The sequence below is a fragment of the Balaenoptera ricei genome, chromosome 9 (assembly GCF_028023285.1).
Source record: "Balaenoptera ricei isolate mBalRic1 chromosome 9, mBalRic1.hap2, whole genome shotgun sequence".
In the NCBI taxonomy this organism is placed as follows: Eukaryota; Metazoa; Chordata; class Mammalia; order Artiodactyla; family Balaenopteridae; genus Balaenoptera; species Balaenoptera ricei.
This window is the reverse complement of record NC_082647.1, coordinates 88,414,311-88,439,026: the sequence shown is the minus strand read 5'-3', so window position 1 is coordinate 88,439,026 and position 24,716 is coordinate 88,414,311. Positions and strand designations below refer to the sequence as shown.

At 36.8% G+C, this 24,716-nt stretch overlaps 1 long non-coding RNA gene across 3 annotated transcripts in view; it reads right to left on the bottom strand.

Moving 5' to 3' along the window:
* The window catches only part of LOC132371575 (uncharacterized), a 51,971-nt gene that overhangs the window by 3,114 nt on the left and 24,141 nt on the right, over window positions 1-24,716 (bottom strand). For all 3 annotated transcript variants that reach the window (XR_009504883.1, XR_009504885.1, XR_009504884.1), the window contains one exon: window positions 3,744-3,842. This is a non-coding gene — a long non-coding RNA (uncharacterized LOC132371575). The remainder of the gene's footprint in view (window positions 1-3,743; window positions 3,843-24,716) is intronic.

The window sequence follows — 24,716 nt, the reverse complement described above, 5'->3', positions numbered from 1 at the left end:
TTTACAAAATACATAAAACTGTATTATAAAACAAAAAAATTAAAGTAAAAGCATTAAAAATTCCAGGAAAAAAATTAAATATGTTTCTGATAAATAGATTGGTTATTGTGAGAAATACTTCCTAAAGTTGTTCAAATATTGACATGCTAGAGATGATTTACGAATTAACGTACTTAGAGATTGAAAGCCATGATTTCCTTTAGGAATGAATTTACATTTTGCTTCAGGGGAAAAAGATGTCTTTCACTTCTTCATCATTCAGTGTTAAGTACTTAGTCACAACCTTAGCCTCAAGATTCTATGGGGATTAACGAGCATGAACTGGAAAAGATTGACAAGGCTAAATTCAAAGATTGACAATGTCCTGACTCAATAAACAGAAACTTTTTTTTTATCACTAAATTTAAATTTGTAACCAGGACGATATTTTTATATCAATGAAATAAAATTCATATTTTATGGCAAGACAAGAAAAATTTAAACAAAATTTTCTCTGCCCCTTTGGGCCTTCTCCCTCCTCTTTTTTGTTTTTCCTCTCCTCTCCTCTTTGGTGTGTATTGTGCATCTTCCTTAACCAGACCTCCTTAGGAAATAACATTCCTTCTTCATCTTGTAAAGGGTCAAGATGACCCACTACTGCCTTTGCATCTGCAGATCTGGATTGTGTAAACTGTCAATATGTCATTTGACATATAACCCTTTGTCTCAAAAACTGTGTATAATAACTGTGTTTGACCTCAGAGCTTTCTTTTTTTTAAGTTTTCTTTTTTTTTACTGAAGTATAGTTGACTTACAATGATTCAGGTGTACAGCAAAGTGATTCAGTTATATTTATATATATATATATATATAAATATAAAAATATTCTTTTTCAGATTCTTTTCCATTATAGATTATTACAAGATATTGAATAAATTTCCTTGTGCTATACAGTAGGTCCTTGTTTATTTATTTTATATATATTAGTGTCTATCTGTTAATCCCAAATTCTGAATTTATCCCTCCCACCCTTTTCCCTTTGGTAACCGTAAGTTTTTCTATGTCTGTGAGTCTATTTGTTTTGTAAATAAGTTCATTTGTATTTCTTTTTAGATTTCACATATAAGTGATATCATGATATTTGTCTTTCTCTGTCTAACTTACCTCAGTTAGTATCATAATCTCTAGGTCCATCCATGTTGCTGCAAATGGCATTTTTTTCATTATTTTTTATGGCTAAGTAATATTCCATTGCATTTAAGTACCATATCTTCTTATTCATTCCTCTGCTGATGGACATTTGCATTGCTTCCAAGTCTTGGCTATTGTAAATAGTGCTTCTATGTACATTAGGGGGCATGTATCTTTTTGAATTATCATTTTCTCCAGATATATGCCCAGGAGTGGGATTGCTGGGTCATATGGTAACACTATTTTTAGTTTTTTAAGGAACCTCCATACTGTTCTCCATATGGCTGCAACAATTTACATTCCCACCAACAGTGTAGGAGGGTTCCCTTTACTCCACACATTCTCCACCATTTATTATTTGTAGACTTTTTGATGACGGCTATTCTGACCGGTTTGAGATGGTATCTCATTGCAGTTTTCATTTGCATTTCTCTAGTAATTAATGATGCTGAGGATCTTTGCATGTGCCTGTTGGCCATTTGTATGTCTTCTTCGGAGAAATGTTTATTTAGGTCTTCTGCCCACTTTTTGATTGGTTTGTTTAGTTTTTTGATATTGAACTGTATAAGCTGTTCATATATTTTGGAAATTAAGCCCTTGTTGGTTGTATCATTTAAAAGTATTTTCTCCCATTCTGTAGGTTGTCTTTTCATTTTGTTTATGGTTTCCTTTGCTATGCAAAGCTTTTAAGTTTATTTCTGTACACTAACAACAATATATCAGAAAGAAAAATTAAGAAAACAATCCCATTTACCACTGCATCAAAAAGAATAAAATAGCTATGAATAAACCTACTTAACAAGGCAAAAGACCTGTACTCCAAAAACTGTAAGGTGCTGATGAAAGAAATTGAAGCCCACGCAAACAGATGGAAAGATATACCATGTTCTTAGATAGAAGAATCAACATTGTTAAAATGAAAATACTATCCAAGGCAGTCTTCAGATTCAATGCAATCCCTATCAAATTACCAATAGCATTTTTCACAGAACTAGAACAAATGATTTTAAAATTTGTATGGAAACATAGAAGACCCCAAATAGCCAAAACAATCTTGAGAAAGAAGAATGGAGCTGGAGGAATCAGGCTCCTTGACTTCAGACTATACTACAAAGCTACAGTAATCAATACAGTATGGTACTGGCACAAAAAACAGGCACATAGATCAATGGAACAGGATAGAAAGTTCAGAAATAAACCCACATACTTATGGTCAATTAATCTACGACAAAGGAGGCAAGAATATACAATGGAGAAAAGACAGTCTCTTCAATAAGTAGTGCTGGGAAAACTGGACAGCTACATGTAAAAAAATGAAATTAGAACATTCCTTAATGCCATATACAAAAATAAACTCAACATGGATTAAAAACCTAAATGTAAGACTGGATACTATAAAACTCCTACAGGAAAACATAGACAGACACTCTTTGCCATAAATCACAACAATATTTTTTTTTGGATCCATCTCCTAGAGTAATGGAAACAAAAGCAAAAATAAATCAGACCTAATTAAACTTAAAACCTTTTGCACAGCAAAGGAAACCATAAACATAATGAAAGACAACCTCAGAGTTTTCTGAAGACTGTCTCTCAGGTTAAAATCCTCAAACTGGCTTGAATAAAATTTTCCATTTCTTTCTTCAATCAACTATTGATTAAATTTTTTTCATTGACAATATAAAAACCACCTTGAGGGTTAAAGAATAAAAAAGAAATTTAAATTTTAATATTCACATGGAAGAAATCCTTAAACATGCCTGCTTGACACATGCTGGTACTATGGAAATCTCCGTCTCACTGAAGAAAACTTGCAAAGATCCTTACAAAGGCTTCCTTTTATAAATCTAGATGGAGCTTAGCCATTCAGCTGATGATCAGGGGCTACACTTCCTGGTACCATTTACTTGTTACTGCTGAACATCTCTGTCTTTGGGGTGTGCCTTGTGACATTCCACAGGGACTTGGCTACTCAAAGTGTGGACCAAGGACCAATAGTATGAGCATCATTTGAAAGCCTGTTAGAAATGCAAAATCTCAGGCACTACTCAAGACCTAATGGATAAAAATCTGCATTTTAACAAGATCTCTAGGTGATTTATGTGCACATTACACTGAGAAGCACTGCTTTAAGCTCTTGAGGGGCTCACAGACCACCCACTTCTCACAGCCCTTTCTCTTTTAAATCAACTATTTCCAGAAGTACTACTTCACTCCCCTACTAAAATTACTGAGTTTCAGGTTCCCTTCTGCGTTTTAAAGTTCTCCTTCTAAGTTGTGGTGTTTAAGTTTCTTCTGCTTCTTCTGCTTAAGTTCAAGGTACCTTGGAAGGGGGCGAAATGACCCTTGGTTCCTTAGACTCCCAAGTTGCCATTATTTTTTTTCTCAAGTACCTATAATAGTAAACATATCTTGGACTTTGAGAATTATTTTCCTGTTGAAGCCCTCAGTTGGTCTACGTTAGATATGAGATTCCCATTTTGCGTATAACTCTGACCCTATTTTACTAAAAGAGAATTCCCACCTGGCCTTACCCTCAAGAGAGGTATGTTTTGGAAGGAGTGCTTACTTACATGATAGTTTCTTCAAATGCTTCCTTTTCTTAAAGGAGGCCATGTTTCTTCCAGTTTCATCATAATAAAGTGTGGAAAAGCCCACTTGAATAAAGTAACCTGTAATTATAAAAACAAATAAAGTTTTAATGACTTACTGCCTCAAGGAAGAACATCTTATACTGACAATTCCAAATGGCAGCTCATTAGGAGAAGGAGAGCAAGTTTGTACTGCTTATTGCATTGAGCTATGGAGTTCCTCAGGCAGGATATCAGAAGCAGAGTGTGCTTTTGGATTGGCTAATCTCTTAAAAGGAGAATGGATGGAAGTGACGTGAGATTCTAAGGGAAGAAAAAGCATCATGAGTGTCATCAGACATTGTGCAGGTGTACTCACAAAATTGATGATAGTGCTTATTCTGTTTCTCAGGGAGATGGAGAAGAAAGGCAATTAAACTAAAATGTTACACTTTTCACAAATTAAAATCTCTATTTTTTCAATTATTTACTATATGAATTATACTTCAACAAAACTTCAAATGCACAAGATAAAATACCCAATGAAATGCCATTTTGCCCTCAACAATTAAAAGTTTTGTTGAATCAATTCCATCCCTATACTATGTGTTTGTGTATACAACCTGTTTTCACAAAACTAAAATATTTCAGAATAGGAAGACAGCTCTATAAATCCTTCATTTAATGTGAAAAAAAAAAGTAAAGTTTCTACTGACTATTCTGAAACCATTTGTTCATTCTTTCCTTTTTATACTATGACTACTAGTTAGTATTCAGAACGCCCAGCTCTGAGGTTATAATGGTGTGCAGCAAAAATAGACTCGGCCCATGTTTTCCTGTAACATAATTTCATGGGTGAAACATACAAAAGTCAGATAGTCATACTAATGAATGTATAATTACCAAGTGTGACAATGTTGAATTTTACTGGATCCTTGTGATACCGGAAAACAGCATTGGTTAAAGAAAACCCCTACCCTGTGTCTAGGAAATGGCTTACTGCAGAGAACCATACTTCCTCATATGATTTAGATAAGATTCATGGATTCACCCTTGTGTTTACCTACATCAAGACCAAACACAGACGCTCCAAATTCCCATTCTTTGCCTCAGAAATGATTAGTGAGCATGGCGCAATGACTATTAAACGTTAAGCTTCTCTTCTTCTTCCAGGCATATGAACTTTGACCCATCCTCAGCCTCAGCCAGCATACAGCCTGTCTTGAGTATACATGGGCCTCAAGGTAAATATTCTTTGATGTATTATCCAACCAAGCCACCTTTTCACTCTGCTTCCCCACATTGCTTTTTTCCAGCCTTATTTCTTCCTCATTGTAAAACAAAGACGCTTTTTGCCTAACCCTAGAGAAGCTTCCAGAATTTATGGTCAGAGCTTTCTTTACTGTAATAGTCCCTCCTCCACACTCCCTCTCCACCCCTTGCAATAATCCTTTCAAATAAAGTCTCTCCTTACTCAGTCCAGATTTGTTTTTTATTTGACAAGTGAGATAAGGGGTTTAATGAAAGAAAAGCTGCTCATGAAATCTGCCTGAAGGATGACAGCAGGCTGCCTTGAAGAAGGAACTCCAGCTGAGGAAGAGTGAGGGTGGGGAGTTTCTAACATTTAGTGGAGAGACCCGGGGGCTGAGTTCTCAGGGCAGAGCCAGGCATGACCTGGGCAGAGAGAAAGGGAAAGGGGAGGAAAGCTAAGTTGCCACTTGGTAGAGTGGGCAAGCATTATTTTAAAAAGCTACAGGGTATTGTTTTATAATCATCAAACTTGCTAAGAGCCTAGAACTTAATTATTCCCACCACAAAGAAGAAATGCTAACTTACACCATGATAGAAGTGCTAAAAATCCTTAAAATGGCAACCATATACAATATATAAATGTATCAAATACACATGCTATATCCCTTAAATTTACATAATGTTGTATGTCAAATATATTCAGTGGGAAAAAATGTCTACCCTTTGACCAACTTTATTACACGTCTTGGGATCTTGCTTTCACTCTACTTCCTCTGTTTTTTCATTATTGTCATGACAAATGTCATATAAAACTATCATATCAACTTAATACTTTAAAAATCAATCATGTTGCCACTGAAGAGTCACTTGGTTTTAGTTACATTTTCACATTCATTTTTATTACATTTCTGGGAAAGAAAAGAGCTGGAAGAAGGAAAGTCATATAACATTGATATCCTGAGTTTAATTTTACAACTTAAGCTTTCCATATTTGTACATTTGCATTCTTTGTCCTCATTTTAACTTCTCTCAATTATTAGATTGAACTTCTTGATCCATCTGTATTTTTCTAACATGAAAATCTTCAAAAGAAAAATTGAAAGAATTGTGCATTGAGCACCCAAATACTTATCAACTAGATTCTATAATTAATATTTTATTACACTTACTCTTTAGCATATGCCTATGCATATAATTAGCTAGAATGTTTGTTTACAGTTTCTTTTTCTGGTAAAATTTACATATGATAAAATACACAAGCTTATATATTTACTTATTTATTTACTTACTTAGGCCATGCCTCACTGCATGTGGGATCTTAGTTCCCTGACCAGGGATCAAACCCATGCTGCAGAAGTGTAGAGTCTTAACCACTGGGCCACCAGGGAAATCCCAGATGAAATATACAATCTTAAGTGTAACATCACTAAAGGTCTCTGAAAGTTCCATGACGTTCCTTTCCAATCACTGCCCACCCCCACTTCCAGAGTTAAAAGATATTCTGATTTTTCCCCCATAGCTTAGTTTTGCCTGCTCTAGAATTACACATAAATGGAATTATTCATGTGTTCTTCATATAAATAGAATTACTTATATGCCCATGGTACAAGGCTTTAAAAAAAAATACTAAAGGGAACCCTCTTGCACTGTTGCTGGGAATGTAAATTGATACAGTCACTATGGAGAACAGTATAGACGTTCCTTAAAAAACTAAAAACAGAATTACCACATGACCCAGCAATCCCACTACTGGGCATATACCCAGAGAAAACCATAATTCAAAAAGACACATGCACCCCAATGTTCACTGCAGCACTGTTTACAATAGCCAGGTCATGGAAGCAACCTAAATGCCCATCGACACATGAATGGATAAAGAAGATGTGGTACATATATACAATGGAATATTAGCCATAAAAAGGAATGAAATTGGGTCATTTGTAGAAACGTGGATGGATCTAGAGACTGCCATACAGAGTGAAGTAAGTCAGAAAGAGAAAAACAAATATCGTATATTAACGCATATATGTGGAACCTAGAAAAATGTTACAGATGAACCGGTTTGCAGGGCAGAAATAGAGACACAGATGTAGAGAACAAACGTATGGACACCAAGAGGAGAATGTGGCAGGAGTGGTGGTGGTGGGATGAATTGGGAGATTGGGATTGACATATATACACTAATATGTATAAAACAGATAACTAATAAGAACCTACTGTGTAAAAAAAAAAAATACCAAGCATGATGCTTTTGAGATTCATTCATATTGTGTATTAGCCATTCATTGTTGAGTCAATTCCATTGGTTGGTTTTGGCACAGTCCATCATTCTCCTAATGCTGAACACCTGAAATATGTCCGTTTTTTTTTGTTATTATGAATAAAGATGCTATGAACATTCTTTTATTTTTTTGCCGTGCCGTGCAGCTTGAGGGATCTTAGCTCCCTGACCAGGGATTGAACTCAGACAGACCACTGCAGTGAAAGCACAAAGTCTTAACCACTGGACCACCAGGGAATTCCCTGAACCATCTTGTATAAGACTTTTTGTGAATATGTTTTTGTTTCTGGGTCATAAGTTAAGTCTAGGTTACTTACTATATAAGAATTAGCCAGAGCATTTTTAAAGTAGCTATGCCATTTTAACACTCCCACCAACATTGTCTGAGTTTGTGTTGTTCCACACCCTCATCAACATCTGTCATTGTCACTTTAAAAAATTTTAGCCCCTCCAGTAGGTCCACCCATATTTAATTTGAATAAAAATTATACAAATTGACTTTTCCATTTCCTATTTAATTTTTCCATTACTAATGTATGTCTAACTGTTGTATTTCTATTTTTTTTAAACCTCTTTAAGTAGGCTTGGAAATTATACCACCATGTACTAATATATGGGCAAAATGTATAATATTTGTATAAAAATGAAAGAGATTTCATAAATTAGGGAAAATAACCCTTCTATATAGATATAATGGAATCCTCAACTCATCACCTTGGAAAGGAAATTAGGATTCTTGCTCACAACCAGAATCCTTTCTAAAGCAACATTGATAACTGGACATCTATATTCCAGTTGACCACCAATAACAAAATTACCTACTTTACATTGCAACCCATTCTATGTTTTGATGTTCATGACTAGTTGTTGTCGAATAACTCCAATATTATTTTAGGTTTTTATGATCTTAGGTTGATGAACTTAAGACTCTATGGATAAAGCAGTAATTTTTAAAATATTTGCTATCATATAATTATCTGACACAAGAATATTATTTTCTAATATTCTTTTCCTTTTACCATGCCTAGCATGTTAAATATTTTTAAATTAAAAATTCCCTGAAATAGGAGTGTCCTTCTAGCTGTTAAGTGAGATGCTGCCTCATTCATGAATCTTTGAATAAAGACAATTATGTCTTCAGAAAAAAAAAAAAATCCCTGAAATGCCAGTGCTTTGCTAGTGGATGTTTTAATTTTGCAGATAAAAAGTATACTAAAATGCATTTTCTATGACTTATAAATATGGTCACAGAACACAGGACAACAGTTGATTTAAAGTCTTTGTCTAGGAAGTCCAACATCTGAGCTTCCTCAGGTACAGTTTCTTTCTGCTGATTTTTTTTTTTCTTATGTCTGGACCACACTTTTCTGATTCTTTACATGTCTCAATTTTTTCGTTAAAAATGGATATTGAAATAATATAATGCACCAAGTCTGGAAATTCGATCCTCCTGTCCCTATTCAGGTTTGTTATTTTACTGTTTCTTCTTGTTGTTATTGTTGTTACTATTTACTTAGTAAATTTCCAGTACTAATTATCTAAAGTCTATATTCTTTGTCATGTGTGGCCACTGAAATCTCTGTGGTTAGCTTCATGTTCAAGTAATGACTGAACAGATGGTCCCTTAAAAGCTTTGAATGAATAAGTCCCCCAATATTTGTCTAGGGGTTGTGTGTGTGTGTGTGTTTGTGTGTGTGGGTATGCTTCTGATGCTCCAGCAGACAATTTACAACTCCTCCTTAGTCTTCACTTCCAGTCAGGCAGAGCCTAAAGTTCAGCCAGAGGTGAGAGATTACAGACTTGGGTCTTTTGTGGTCATACACACAGCCCTAACTCTGCATGTGGACTTCAAAATTTCCAGGAACAAATCAGAGTTTTTCACAGCCCCTTATGGACTTCCAAGTTCTCAGTTTTTACTTTCAAGTTTTTTGGTCAGTGTCTCATTAGCCCCAACCGGCAATGCTACCTCGGGCAGTTCCAATGTTTAACAATTGTCACTGGTTGTTTTCTGCTAATGTCCTAGGGTTAGTGCTATTCAGCAGAGGGATCTCAGAGTTGGAGCAAATGAAAACAAGCCCTGAAAATGGAGCTGTTTAGCAAGCCACTAGATAGGTCAATAGTGACAATTTTGAGGGTATGGGGACTTTGAGACACTCTAAACCAGTCTGCTTCTTCTATGGCTTGCTAGGCTGCTGGTTTTCACAATCATTGTAGCTGTGAGGCTTTGGGTTTTCAAGGTTACCACAGAGGAAGAGAGAAAGGATAGGACTGGGCCATATTGAGTGCCATAAAACTCACTGTTCCTACTAAGTTTCAACACTTTTTCTTGAATAAATGGTCCTTGGCTTGTTGCATTAATTTAGTTAATTTGCAGAATTCTGAAAATGTTTATTTTTGACGATTTTTGTTGGTATTCTCATTGTTTTCATGGAAGAGTAGATTTTGGGGAGTTCTTAATTTGCCATTCCAGAAGTTAGCCCTCTAACTTACAAATTTTATTATTACAAGTTGAAAAATACTACCATCTCATGACATTAACAAATCAATTTACATTTTTTTGAATGATCTTCTAGTTCTCATTCATATGAATGTATTTATATAAGTATAATAATATCAAAATATGCAGTCTTTTTTTTTAAATAGCAGGTCATGAACATTTTCTGTTCTAAGCTTGTATCCTATACTATTAACATATTATAATTTTAATGCTTTGTTACTCCTCAGATTGTCTCCAATTGTTTGATACTGGAAAAAAATCTGTGGTATTATTTTTGTATATATAACATATTTCTTACTTTGGATATTTTTCTTATGAAAAATTCCCAGGAAGCAGAATCAGCAGATCAAGAGATTCTTATGTAACTTTTTAAAAGTACAACATACTGTATAAGTCAGGACTGTGTTAATAGTTATGAATTATATCTTTCCTATCTTTGTTTTTGCCTAGGTACTTGCCTTATACATATCTCCCATGTCTTTTTATTTTATGAGGTTAAAAGACCCATCAATTACAATTTCTTTGCTATACATTTCAGAAGCATTTATACATCTTATCTATTTTTACTTTTTGTAACATTCAATAAAATGACCTCTAGGATTAAGCTAACTGAAATGTTTTACACTATTTAGACTAAAATAATCTTTTTTTTTTTTAAGGAATTCCTTTATTTTTTTTATTATTTATTTACTTATTTATTTTTAGCTGTGTTGGGTCTTCGTTTCTGTGCAAGGGCTTTCTCCAGTTGCGGCAAGCGGGGGCCACTCTTCATCGCGGTGCGCGGGCCTCTCACTATCGCGGCCTCTCTTGTTGCGGAGCACAGGCTCCAGACGCGCAGGCTCAGTAGTTGTGGCTCACGTGTCCAGTTGCTCCACGGCATGTGGGATCTTCCCAGACCAGGGCTCGAACATGTGTCCCCTGCATTGGCAGGCAGACTCTCAACCACTGCGCCACCAGGGAAGCCCTAAAATAATCTTTATTTATATAATATCTATATTAAAAGCTTCACAGGGTAATTGTAGATTTCCTTAAGCCAATACTTCTAAAACTTTATTTGGGTTATTATTCAATTGAGAAATCTTGTTGAAGTTCAGATTCTGAATTGGCAGATCTGGAGTGGAACTCCAGAGTCTGCTTTTCTAATAAGTCCTATAGGTCATGGACCACACTTTGAATAATAAGACTTTAGGACACTCTCCTGCATTCATGCTACAGACCAGACCTTTAAGAGGATGAATTTAGTCAAGTCACTTTTTTTGGTCCTGGTCTAATCTTGCCTTGGAAATCTTCACCTTCATTATGGAAATACAGTGGGATCAGGACCCAAACAGTGAATAGACAGATTTAACAATGATTCCTGGTGAGTCCTCATGGATTAGATATCCTCTCTAGTTAGCTTCTTGTCCTTCTAAAGACAACATTCTTTTCTTTCTCCCATCTCTCTGCTCTCCAGGAGCCTATTTTAGAAACCATCACTTAAAGTTGAAAACTAGATATAACACCTTGTTACTGTTCTACTGGTTGTTAAATTGTGTCAAGGATATAAATTGTTTCAAAGAACAATATAGTTTAGTATTTAGTACTTATTTTTCTCTCTGATTTTTAAACTTATAATTGAAACTAGGATCATAGCATACTCCTAGGAGGTACTTGCCTCAGAACAGAAGGCAATGTTTCCAGCTCCAAAGCCTTTCTGATATGTTCATCACCTATTCTTTTCTAAAAAAATAAAAATGCAGACAGATGGCTATGTATGTTTAATAAATGGATTAAAAAACATAAAGTACATTTATCAGGATATGAATTGTCAGTAGGATTTAGAATAATAGTTTATTCACTGTTTAATTTCTGAAGTATTACATTAGAATTATCCTTTTTAATGGAATTAAATATTACTTGAATTAGATGAAATAATTTCATTTTTAGTTTAAAAATAATTAACTGCTTTGTATGGCTTAGTAATATAAAGTAAATACTGTAATATTAAGTGGGTCCCTTAAATCCATTTCTAAGTAAACCACAAGAACCTCGTGACAACCACATTGGATAGTGCAGGTCTAAGAAGAGAACATCCAGAAATATGGTACTCTAAAGTTTAGACCTAACCAGGTATGGAACAGATAAGAAAAAATTAGTCTCCTAAAATCTCCTGGGATGTCTAGAAGTTTTGTGACCTTTATCTTAGTTTAAAGTAGTCCTAAACTGATCATGACCTTCTATACATGGCAGAAGCAAATGAGGGAAGTATTTTATTTACTATATTATAGGCTTCAAATGATTTCTTTAAATAAATTTTTAAGTACAATATCAAAAAAAAAAATCCAAAGATAATTAGGCACAAAATATAAGTAGATCTCAGGAGTGAAAAATAGCAAAAATAATAATAGCAGCAGCAGCAGCACAAACAGCTCTTCAAATGCTCAAGATATTGGGATTATCAGATTCAAATTAAACAATTATGTCAAGTATATTTAAAGAGGCAATAGATGGGCTTGAAGATATCTGCTGGAAACAGGAAAGTAATCAAAGTGACACAGAATTATTAAAAATGGACCAAAAAACTTTAGGAATAAAAATAAATGAAAATAAAATAAGGCCAAATTTTTTTTTAATTTAAGGGAGGAGATCAAGATGGCAGAGTAGGAAGACATGAAACTCACCTCCCTCCACAAAGACATCAAAAATACATCTTCATGTGGAACAATTCTCACTGGAAACTGGTAGAAAGACTCCTGTACTAACAAGGCTGTAAGAAAGACCCACACAGAATCACATAGGAAGAGAAGTGACCAGGTTGGGTCCTGTGTCCCTGGGAGGGGACTCAGAGGGGAGGGTGATGACATTGGTGAAGATCTTCCCTGGGGAGTGAATGGTTTGAGCCACATATTGGGTGCCTCAGACCTGCACTCTGACACAAGGAAGATGAGTCCTCTTGGCTGGTTGAAGGGCCAGTGGGACTAACAGGACAGCTGTGGGAAGCCTGGACTCTGCTTGTGAGGAGTACACAAACATGCTTGCCTACTCCCAAAACAGGGAAGAGAGGGCAGATTGAAACAGTACAAGACCATGATCAGTTCCCACGACTACCCCAGTGTGTATCACAGACTGAGCTGAGCACACACCTCAGCCCCACTTGCTTCACAATGCAGCTCCACGCTGAGGTGAGGGCTCCCATGGCCCAGGGCAGAACTCATGGCCCAGGTGGGTCACTCCCAGAAGCAGCTGAGCAGGGTGGGAGCAGCCATTATTGGCATTTACAGAAGCAGAGCATCAGAAATGGTCTGGGTCTCTGACTGCTCTGCCACAGCCCACACCCCAGACCCATGCTGAGTGACTGCACCAGCCCCTCTTGCTCCATCATGGCTCCCCTCTGGGGTAAGGATGCCGATGCTGGGAATGGAGGAGAGCACACACTTAAAGGGAATGGAGCCAGCTCAGACCCCACCCTCAGGGCTTCTGCTCCAGCAACTTGAGACCTGACCCTTCACCCAATATGGTGGTCCTGGCTACTGAGCAGAGAAGTCCCAGCTTACACATGGCTCTGGCCCTATCCCCTCCATTCCCACTTCCTCCTATCAAAGTGTTAGCTGCCAGCATACCCTAAGGAAAGACATAACTCATGTTCATATCAGCCTCAGCTCTCCCACCAAAGCCATTGGGCACAAGTAGATTGTATAGAGTCACTCCCACACAAGGACACCACTTCAAGATCACAATAGGTAACTGTATCACCCAACTTCATAGAGCCAGAGAAAATTAAGCAAAATGAGAAGACAGAGGAATTTGTTTCAACTGAAAGAACAAGAATAACCCACTGAAAAAAGAACTAGTGAAACAGAAATAATTAACCAGATAAAGAGTTCAAAGGATTAGTAAAAAGAATGCTAATTGAATTAGGGAAATTAATAGATGAACACAGTGAGAATTTTAACAAGGAACCAGAATATATTAAAAAAAGAACTAGTCAGAGATGAAGAATACAGTAACTGAAATGAAAAACACACCACAAGGAATTAATAACAGAGTAGGTGACAGAGAATACATAAGTGATCTGGAAGATAGAATAATGGAAATTGCCTAATCAGAAGAGCAAAAAGAAAAACAAATTTTTAAAAATGAGAACAGTTTCAGGGACCTCTAGAACAACATCAAGTGTACCGACATTCACATTATAGGGGCCCCAGAAAGAGAAGAGAGAGAGAAAACAGTGAAAATGAATTTGATGACATTATGGCTGAAAAATCCTCAAACCTGAAGAAGGAAATAGATACCCAGGTGTAAGAAACACAGAAGGTCCCAAACAAGATGAACTCAAACAGACCCACACCAAGACATATCATAATTAAAATGGCAAAAGTTAAAGATAAAGAGAGAATTCTAAAGGTAGCAAGAGAAAAACAAAGGGTCATATACAAGGCAATACATATCAGCTAATTTTTTTGCAGAAAATTTGCAGGCCAGAAGGGAGTGGCATGATATATTCAAAGTGCTTAAAGGGAAAAATCTTCAACCTAGGATACTCTACACAGCAAGATTATTACTTGGAATTCAGAATAGGTAAAGAATAACTTAGACAAGCAAAAACTAAAAGAGTTCATCATTACTAAACCATCTCTAAAAGAAACATTAAAGAGTCTTCTCTAAGTAGAAAAGAAGTAAGAATCTATAGGAAAAGAAAAATCTCACAAGGAAAGGCAAATATATAGTAAGGGCTAAGGATCAACCACTTAAATAAGCTAATACAAAGATTAAAAGACAAAAATTGTAAAATCAACTGTAATTATAATAAACAGTTAAGGAGTAGATATAAAGATATGAAACATGACATCAAAAACACAGAATGTGGGGGAGGGGAGTAAAATATGTAGATATTTAAGAATGTGTTAGTACTTAAATGACTACCAGTTTAAAACGTGTAGATATACTTATAGGCCAACATATGTGAACCATGGTAACCACAAATAAAAAACCTACAATAGATACACAAAAGCTAGAAAGAAAGGAACACAAGCATACCACTAAAGAAAATAATCAAACCACAAGGGAAAAAACCAAAAGAAGAAAAGAGAGAACTACAAAACAACCCAGAAAACAAGTAACAAAATGGCAATAAATACATATGTATCAATAATCACTTTAAATGTCAATGGGCTGAATGTTCCAATCAAAAGACATAGGGTGTTTGACTGGATAAAAACACAAGATCTATCTATAGGCTGCTTACCAAAGACTCACTTCAGAGTTAAAGGCACACACAGACTTAGTGAGGGGATGGAAAAAGATATTTCATGCAAATGGAAATGACAAGAAAGTAGGGACAGCAATACTCATATCAGACAAAACAGAGTTTAAAACAAAGGCAATAAGAAAGGACAAAAAAGGGCATTATATAGTGATAAAGGGATCAATGCAAGAAGAGAATATAATACTCATTAACATATATGCACCTAATATAGGAACACCTAAATATATAAGACAAATATTAACAGATATAAAGGGAAAAATTCACAATAATACAATAATAGTAGGGACTTTAACAATCCACTTACAACAACTGACAGATCATCCAGAGAGAAAAATCAATAAGAAAACAGTGGTCTTAAATGACACATTAGACCAGTTGAACTTAGAGAGCTACAGGACATTATATCCAAAAACATCAGAATGCACATTCTTTTCAAGTGCATGTGGAACATTCTCCAGGGTAGATTACATACTAAACCACAAAACAAACCTCAACAATTTAAGAGGATAAAAATTATATCAAGCATTTTTTCCAACCACAATGGTTGGAAGACTGAACAACATGCTACTAAAAAACCAATGGATCAATGAAGAAAAACCAAAGACAAAATCAGAAAATACCTCGAGAGAAATGAAAATGGAAACACAACTTTACAAAATCTATGGGATGCAGCAAAAGCAGTTCTAAGAGGGAAGTTTATAGCAATACAGGTCTACCTCAAGAAACATGAAAAATCTGAAATAAACAACATAATTTACCATCTAAAAGACTTAGAAAAAGAACAAACAAAGCCCAAAGTCAGCAGAAGGAAAGAAAGAATAAAGATCAGAGAGGAAATAAATAGAGACCAAACAATGGGAAAGATCAATGAAATCAAGAGCTGGTTTTTTTGAAACGTTAAAAAAATTTTTGATAAATCTTTAGCTAGCCTCATCAAGAAAAGAGAGAGGACCCAAATAAACAAGATAAGAAGTGAAAGAGAAAAATTACAACTGATATCACAGAGATACAAGAAAATGCTAAGGGAGTACTTAGAATAGTTAGAGGCAACAAATTGAACGACCTAGAAGAAATGGACAAATTTCTAGAAACATACAACCTTCCAAGAGTAAATCAAGAAGAAATAGAGAATCTGAACCACTGATCACTAGCAGTGAATTCAATTTGTAAAAACAAAAACAAAACTCCCAAGAAAAAAAATTCCAGATCTGTCTGGCTTCACAGAGGAATTCTACCAAACATATAAAGAAGAACAAATACCTATCCTTCTGAACTCTTCCAAAAAATTTAAGAGGATGGAACACTCCCAAATTCATTCTTGAGGCCACCATTACCTTGATACCAAAAAATACACTACAAAAAAAAAAAAGAAAATTACAGACCAATATCTCTGATAAACATAGATGCAAAATTCTTCAACAAAGTATTAGCAAACTGATTTCAACAATATATTAAAAGGATCATACACCATAACCAAGTGGGATTTATCCCAAAGATGCAAGAATGGTTCAATATCCACAAATCAATCAATGTGATACATCACATTAACTAAAGGAAGGATAAAAATCACATGATCATCTCAATAGATGCAGAAAAAGCATTTGACAAAATTCTACATCTAGTTATGACAAAAACTCTCAGCAGAGTTGATATAGAGGAAACATATCTTATCATAGTAAGGGCAATTCATGACAAACCCACAGCCAATATCATACTCAGTGATGAAAAGCTGAGATCAGGAACAAGACAAGGATGCCCACTCTTGACACTTTTATTCAATGTAGTATTGGAAGAGCTAATCACAGTGATACACAAGAAAAAGAAATAAAAGTCATCCAAATTGGAAGGGAAGAAGTAAACTCTCACTATTTGTAGATGACACGATACTATATATAGAAAACCCTAAAGTCCACCAAAAGATTACTAGAAGTAATTGTTCTATTAGAACTAATAAATGAGTGGGACTTCCCTGGTGGTCCAGCGGTGAAGAATTCGCCTTACAATGCAGGGGATGCAGGTTCAATCCCTGGTCAGGGAACTAAGATCCCACATGCTGAGGGGCAACTAAGTCTGTGCCGCAACTACTAAGCTCGCACGCCTCAATGAGAGAGCCCACGTTCAACAAACTTACAGAGCCCACGCACTCTAGAGCCTGCGCGCCACAACTAGAGAGAGAAAACCCACATGCCACAACTAGAGAGAAGACTGCAGGCTACAACGAAGAAGCGGCGTGCCACAACGAAAAATCCCGTATGTCTCAACGAAGATCAGTGTGGTGCAACTAAGTAAGATCGGACACAGCCAAAAAAAAAAAAAAAAAAAGAACTAAAAAATGAGTTCAGGGAAGTTGCAGGATACAAGATTAATATACAGCAGAAATCTGTTGCTTTTCTATACACTAATAATGAAAGAGAAAGCAAGAAAACAGCCCTATTTAAAATTGCATCAAAAATAATAAAATACTCAGAATAAACTGAACCAAGGAGGTGAAAGACCTGTACACTCTAAACTATAACACATTGATGAGGAAGTTGAAGATGATACAAAGAAATGGAAAGATATCTTGTGTTTATGGATTGGTAGAATTAAAGTTAAATTTTCCATACTATCCAAAGCAATCTATAGATGTAATGCAATCCCTAACAAAACACCCATGACTTTTTTTCCATAGAACTAGGACAAACAATCCTAAAATTTCTATGGAACCACGAAAGACCCCAAATTGCCAAATCTTGAGGAAAAAAAGAACTAAGATGGAGGAATCAAAGCTACAGTAATCAAAACATCATGGTACTGACAGAAAAACAAACACATAGCTTGATGGAACAGAATAGAGAGCCCAGAAATAATCCCACTCGCTTATGGTCAATTAATCTATAACAAAGGAGGGCAAGAATATAAAATGGAGAAAAGACAGTCTCTTCAATAAGTGGTGCTTGGGAAACTAGACGCTACATAAAAATAAAAAATTAGAACATTTTCTCAAACTATATACAAAAATTTAATCAAAATGGATTAAAGACCTAAATGTAAGACCAGAAATCACAACACTCCTAGAAGAGAACACAGGAAGAACACTCTTTGACATAAATTGCAGCAATATTTTTTTGGATCTGTTTCCTAAGGCAAAAGAAGGAAAAGCAAAAATAAACAAATGGACCTAATTAAGCTGAAAGCTTTTGCACAGCAAATGAAACCATCAATAAAACAAAAGGACAACCTACCGAATGGGAGAAAATATTTGCAAATGATATGACCAATAAGGGGTTAATATCCAAAATATATAAACAGCTCATACAACTCAATATCAAAACTAATAATAATAACCCAATAAAAAATGGGCACAAGACATGAATAGACATTTTTCCAAAGGAGATAGGCAGATGGTCTACAGGCACATGAAAGAATGCTCAACATCACTAACCATCAGAGAAATGCAAATCAAAACCAGAATGAAATATCATCTCATATCTGTCCAAAAGGCTATCATCAAAAAGTCTACAAATAACAAATGTTGCAAGGATGTTGAGAAAAGGGAACCCTAGTACACTGTTGGTGAGAATGTTAATTGGTGCAGCCACTATGGAGAACAGTATGGAGGTTCCTCCAAAAATTAAAAATAGAACTACCATATGATCTAGCAATTCCACTCCTGGGTATATACTCAAAGAAAAAGAAAACACTACTTTGCAAAGATACATGCACCATAACATCGGCAAAGGGCTGGAGTAGGCCATGAGGACCTACAATATTTGGTCCTTTTTGGAGTTGTATACCATAATGTTCATAGAAGCATTATTTACAATAGCCAAGATATGGAAGCAAATTAAGTGTCCCTCAATAGATAAATGAATAAAAAAGACGTGGTATATATATACAATGGAATGCTACTCAGCCTTAAAAAAAAAATGAAATTTTGCCATTTGTAGCAACATGGATGGAAGTGGAAATGATCATACTAAGTGAAATAAGTCAGATAGAGAAAGACAAATAGCATATGATATAACTGATAGGTGGAAACTAAAAATTGGTACAAATGAACTACTTTACAAAAGAAAAACACACTCACAGACTGAGAAAACAAACATATGGTGACCAAAGCAGAAAGGTGGGGGCCAGGGATAAATTACCAGGTTGGTATTAACACATACACATTAATATACACAAAATACATAATCAACAAGGACCTACTGTATAGCACAGAGAAGCAGACTCAACACAGTAATAATCTATATGAGAGAAGAATCTGAAAAATAGTAGATGTACGTCTATGTATAAGTGAATCAAGCTGCTGTACACATAAAACACACACAACATTATATTATAAATCAATTATAATCCAATATAAACTAAAAATTATATTTAAAAAAAAAGAAAGAAATGTCTACTATATTCGCCTTGGGCCTGAGGAACCCGGGCTGGTTCACATCCTTGGAGCCTGAGCAGACTTGGTTCCCAAGACTAGACTGTCACAGGGCTGAGGGAGCTGCAGGGGATGTACCAGCAAAGGAGTTCCCCTTGGACCTGTAGTGCCTGGACTCCTCTAGAGGGCAAGACAATCTCCAAATCCAGGAGGGACCTCCGACAGCTATAACAAGCCTAGTGCACCCAAAGGAGGGTAGACCCTCTGGCCCTGAAGAGCTTTGAAAAGTCACCGGGTATCCACGTCTCCTGGTGCTGGGCTTTCCACCTCTAGCCTCCTTCCTTAGAGTCCCCCACCTACAGGCGACAGCACCCTCATCAGAGTTTTTCAGGGGTTGGGATTTGTCCGGGGAGTGATGGGTAAGAGGGAAGAAGTCATGAGACTCAAGGCCTTGGCTGTTTATTCTGACACGAGTCACTGCGCCCACGGACGAAAGCAGCCTTTGCACATCATTTGCAGGGGTTGGGATTTGTCTGGGGAGTGTAGTGTAAGGGGGAAGAAGTAAAGAACACAAGCCCTTGGGTGTCTGTTCTGCCGCGCTCCACTCATTTACAACCCTGAAACATGACTTTCCCCAAGCCTATGGTTACCCCAGTAACCATAGTCGGACATGAAGAAATGTTGCCGCCTTGTGGCCATTTCCTAGAACTACAACTTTAAAAACCTGAGCTTATGGGCACTTCACATTCATAAGGCATGTAGGGTTCGAGAAGATACCTGCTCTCAACAAACGTCCTGGGGTAGGTAATCGAAAGAGAATTCATAAAACGGCAGACATTCAAGAAGCCAATTTGAAAAGGGAAATTTCAAACACACTGATTTAAAAAAAAAGAAAAAGCACATGAAAAGATGCTCAAGGTCAGTTAATAGCAGAGAAATGCTAATCAAAACAACAAGAAGGTAGTACTTGGCACCAGTCAGAATGGCCATCATTAAAAGGTATACAAACAAAAATTGCTGGAGAGGATGTGGACAAAAGGGAAGCTTCCTACGCTGTTGGTGGGACTGTAAATTGGTATCAGCCACTATGGAGAACAGTAGGGAGGTTCCTTAAGAAACTAAAAATAGAGCTACCCTATGATCCCAATATCCCACTCCTGAACTTCTATCCGGAGAAAATAAGAATTCAAAAAGACACATGCTCCCCAACCTTCACTGTGTTGCAGCAAAAAATAGAAATGAAGTTTTTCCTCCTCTGAGAACAAGGAAAATAAAGGGAACAGTGAACAGGCTAGAGAAGAAGCATAACCTGAAAGAGTAGCCTTTCAGGAAGCATAGCCTGGAAGAGTTAATCACTCCTTGTTTTACTTTAACTGTCACTAATTTGTAGTAACTAGATTTGTACTTTACAAAGCTACCTCACTCCCTGACACTATGTAATTTACATTTGGCACCAATCACCCCTAACTCTGTGTGAGTTACATCCTGTGCCTCTCACTCCCTAACCTTATTATGTCCCAGCACTTACATTCTCTACACCCCTCCTAACAAATTACCCCCTATGGTTTTTGCATTTCAGAAACAAGGTCACCAGCCGATAAACCAGAGGCAAACCAATGCAATTACCAGACTGCCGGACCCCAATTACTGGGTGGCCTGACGCCAGCTATGACTGTTTTGAAATAACTATAGGAAAGGAAGAATGCAAGACCTTCAATACTTTGATCCTTATCATACACCCCGGACTGCGAGCCCCACATATAAAATCTTCTCTGATTCCCAAGGAAGAGGGGCACAGTTCTTGAGGCGCTAGCCTGCTGTGTCCTCCCTTCTGCCTGGCAGAAAAATAAAGCCACCTCTCTCTTCCTCCAAAATCCCTGTCTCCGTATTTCTGTTCGGCCTCGGTGAACAGAGAAACCGATATTTTGGCAACAACTGCAGCACTGCTTAAATAGCCAGGACCTGTAAGCAACCAAAATGTCCAGAGTTGGATGGATAAAGAAGATGTGGTACAGATATACCAGGGAATGTTACTCAGCCATAAAAACAAATGAGACAGTGTCATTTGCAGTAACATGAATGCACTTGGAGATGATCATATGAAGTGAAGTAAGTCAGGTAAAGAAAGACAAATACCATATGATATCGCTGATAGGTGGAAACTAAAAATTGATACAAATGAACTACTTTTCCAAACAGAAACAGACACATATTTAGAAAACAAACTTATGGTGACCAGAGGGCAATGGTGGGTGCCAGCATAAATTAGGAGGTTGGGATTAACATATACACACTGATCTATGTATAAAATAGATAATAAACAAGGACCTACTGTAAAGCAGAAGTAAATCTACTCAACACAGTAATAACCGATATGAGAAAAGAATCCCCAGAATACTAGATGTATGTCTACATGTAGCTGAATCAAGCTGCTGTACACCTAAAACAAACACAACATTGTAAATCATCTCTCTTCCAATATATCGTAAAACTTAAGATGAGAAGAAGAAAAAAAAAGAAGGGAATGCCTACTATATTCCCCTCAGGCCTCGGAAACCCAGGCTGTTTCACATCCCTCTACCCTGAGCAGCCTTGGCTCCCAAAGCTGGACTGTCACAGGGCTGAGGGAGCTGGGAAAGATGTGCCAGCAAATGAGCTCCCCTTGGACCTGAAGTGCCTGGTCCCCTATGGATGGGCAACAATCTCCAGTACCAGGTAGGACCTACGACAGCCAAACCAAGCCTAGTGCACACAAAGCATGGAGGACCCTCTGGGCCCAAAGAGCTTTGAAAAGTCACTTGGTCTCCACGTCTCCTGGTGCTGGGGTTCCCAACACCAGACTCCTGCTTTATGGTCACTGCACCCATGGACAAAAGCAGCCTCTGCACTTCTTTTGCAGGGTTTGGGATTTGTCCAGGGGGTGTACTGTAAGGGAGGAGAAGTAAAGCAACACAAGCCCTTGGGTGTTGTTCTACCACACTCCACTCGCATTAACAACTCCAGAACAGGAATTTCACAAAGCCTCTGGTTACACCAGTAAACCCAGTAGGGCATGAAGAAATGCTGCCGCCATGTGGCTCTTTCCCAGAACTATAACTATAAAACTGGTCCCTCTGGGCACTTCACATTCACAACGTGTGTGGGGCTTGAAATGATACCAGCCCTCAACAAATGTCTTGGGGGTAGGTAACTGAAAGAAAATTCATAAAAGGCCAGACTTTCAGGAAGCCAACTTGAAAAGGTAAATTTCACTCACACTCACTAACAACAACAAAAAAGCACATGGAAAGATGCTCAAAGTCACTTAAGAATAGAGAAATGTAAAGGACACCTGCTCTCGAAAAAACTCTTGGGGTAAGTAATCGAAAAGGACTTAAAAACAAGTCAGAATTGCAGGAACTGGATTTCAAGAGGTAGATTTGACTCCCACTAAAAGCACAGGAAAAGTGGCTCAACATCACCAGTGAGTGGGTTGGCCAAAAAGGGCATATGGGTTTTTCCTTAACGTTTTAAGGAAAAACCCATACGCCCTTTTTGGCCAAACAAACATGCGGGAAATGCAAATCAACACTACAAAGAGGTATCACTTCCCACCAGTCAGAATGGCCATCCTCACAAAGTCTAAAGACAAGAAAGGCTAGAGAGGGCATGAAGAAAAGGGAACCCTGCTATGCTGATGGTGGGAATGTAAATTGCTAACAGCCACTCTGGAGAAGTCTATGGTGTTTCCTAAAAAATCTAAAAAATAGAGCTACAGTGTATACGGCACTTCCACTCATGGGTGAATATCTTGGGAAAACTATCAATCGACAGGACAAAGGCACCCCAATGTTTAGTGTAGCCCTGTTTACAAGAGCCTCAACTTGAAAGCAACCTAAATGTCCTTGGAAGGAAAAAAAAGGATAAAGAAGATGTGGTACTTATGTACAATGGAATGTTACTCAGCCATGAAATCAATGAAATAAGGCCAGCTGCAGCAACTTGGATACACCTAAATACGATCATACTAAGTGACATAAGTCAGACAGAGAAAGAGACTTATCATATGATATCACTTATAGGTGGAATCTAAAAATGGATACAATGAACTAACTTACAAAACAGAAACAGAGTCACAGATTTAGCAAAGAAGTTTATGGCTACTATAGACACAAAGACTTCTCTATAATTTCCTGATTGTTTCAAGAACTCCTTCTTTTTTTTTTTTTAATACCTACATTCTGAAGCTCTCCACCAAGGACTACTAAAATTGCATTTCCGTAAGTATCTATATATTAATCACACAATAATGCATTTATAATTCTATTATGATTTATTGCTAATTTTGGAGCATAAACATAGCTGTCTTATTTACCACCCTCTTGGAAATCACTTTAATATTTGCACTTAGGACTTGAGAAGGGATAAATAAAAACCTGAAGAATATGCAAATACAATTTATATATTTCTTATAAAATTAGGTGATTATCTAACCTTTATCCAAAAAAAAAGAAGAGCCCAGATATGTGCAGGCATGATACTCAAGAATGTGTGGTCTTCCAGCAGGAAAACATGCAGTAATCCATGTGGCAGAGTTTACCTGTGACCAGCTGGGGTTAGTGACCTATGCATTCCTTACATGCAACATATCAGGAGTGGAAAAGGGAATTTGTCCGTTGTGGCAATAAGTATAATGAAGCTTTATAGTAGGTCATACTCATATATTCAACACAGGTACAATCAAATTTATACTCAATTCTGGTAAATCTAAGTCTGTATCTGTTACCTTGTCTTTAACTATGAAATGTCAGAATTGACTTACAAAAAAACCAAAGTGTTTTGTTTGTTTGTTTTTTTAATTACGGTCATGGTGAGTAAGACATAGCTCAGAACAGCTAATGTGACTTAGTGATTCTCTCATCAGGAAATACAGTTTCTACTTGTTTATTCTCCACATCCTGTAGTAAGTAAAGTTTCAATGAAAGATAAATCTACATGGTGAAAAGAAAAGACAACTTACAGGTGTTGATAAGATCATTTTGACAGGTTTTACCACCTACGTCAGTGTTTCTGGGGATGGACACAAGCCAGAGCTCCCTACTCTGACATTTTCACTGATGTCATTCCCCTTGATCCTCAATTTGAAAGTGGATAAAAATGTTTTCTATGTTTTCTTCTTTAAGAAGTTAAATAAAGAATGCTGTCTAGACATGATCCTCTAATGATTTTCAGTCAGTGGTCATCAACAGAGGAAAAGCACAGAATCTCATCCTCACAGAAGGATGACATTCAGTCAGGTAAGAAAATTCTCCCCGAAATCAGAGCTTCATCTTTAACATGCAGTCAAAGGCTTTCACAGG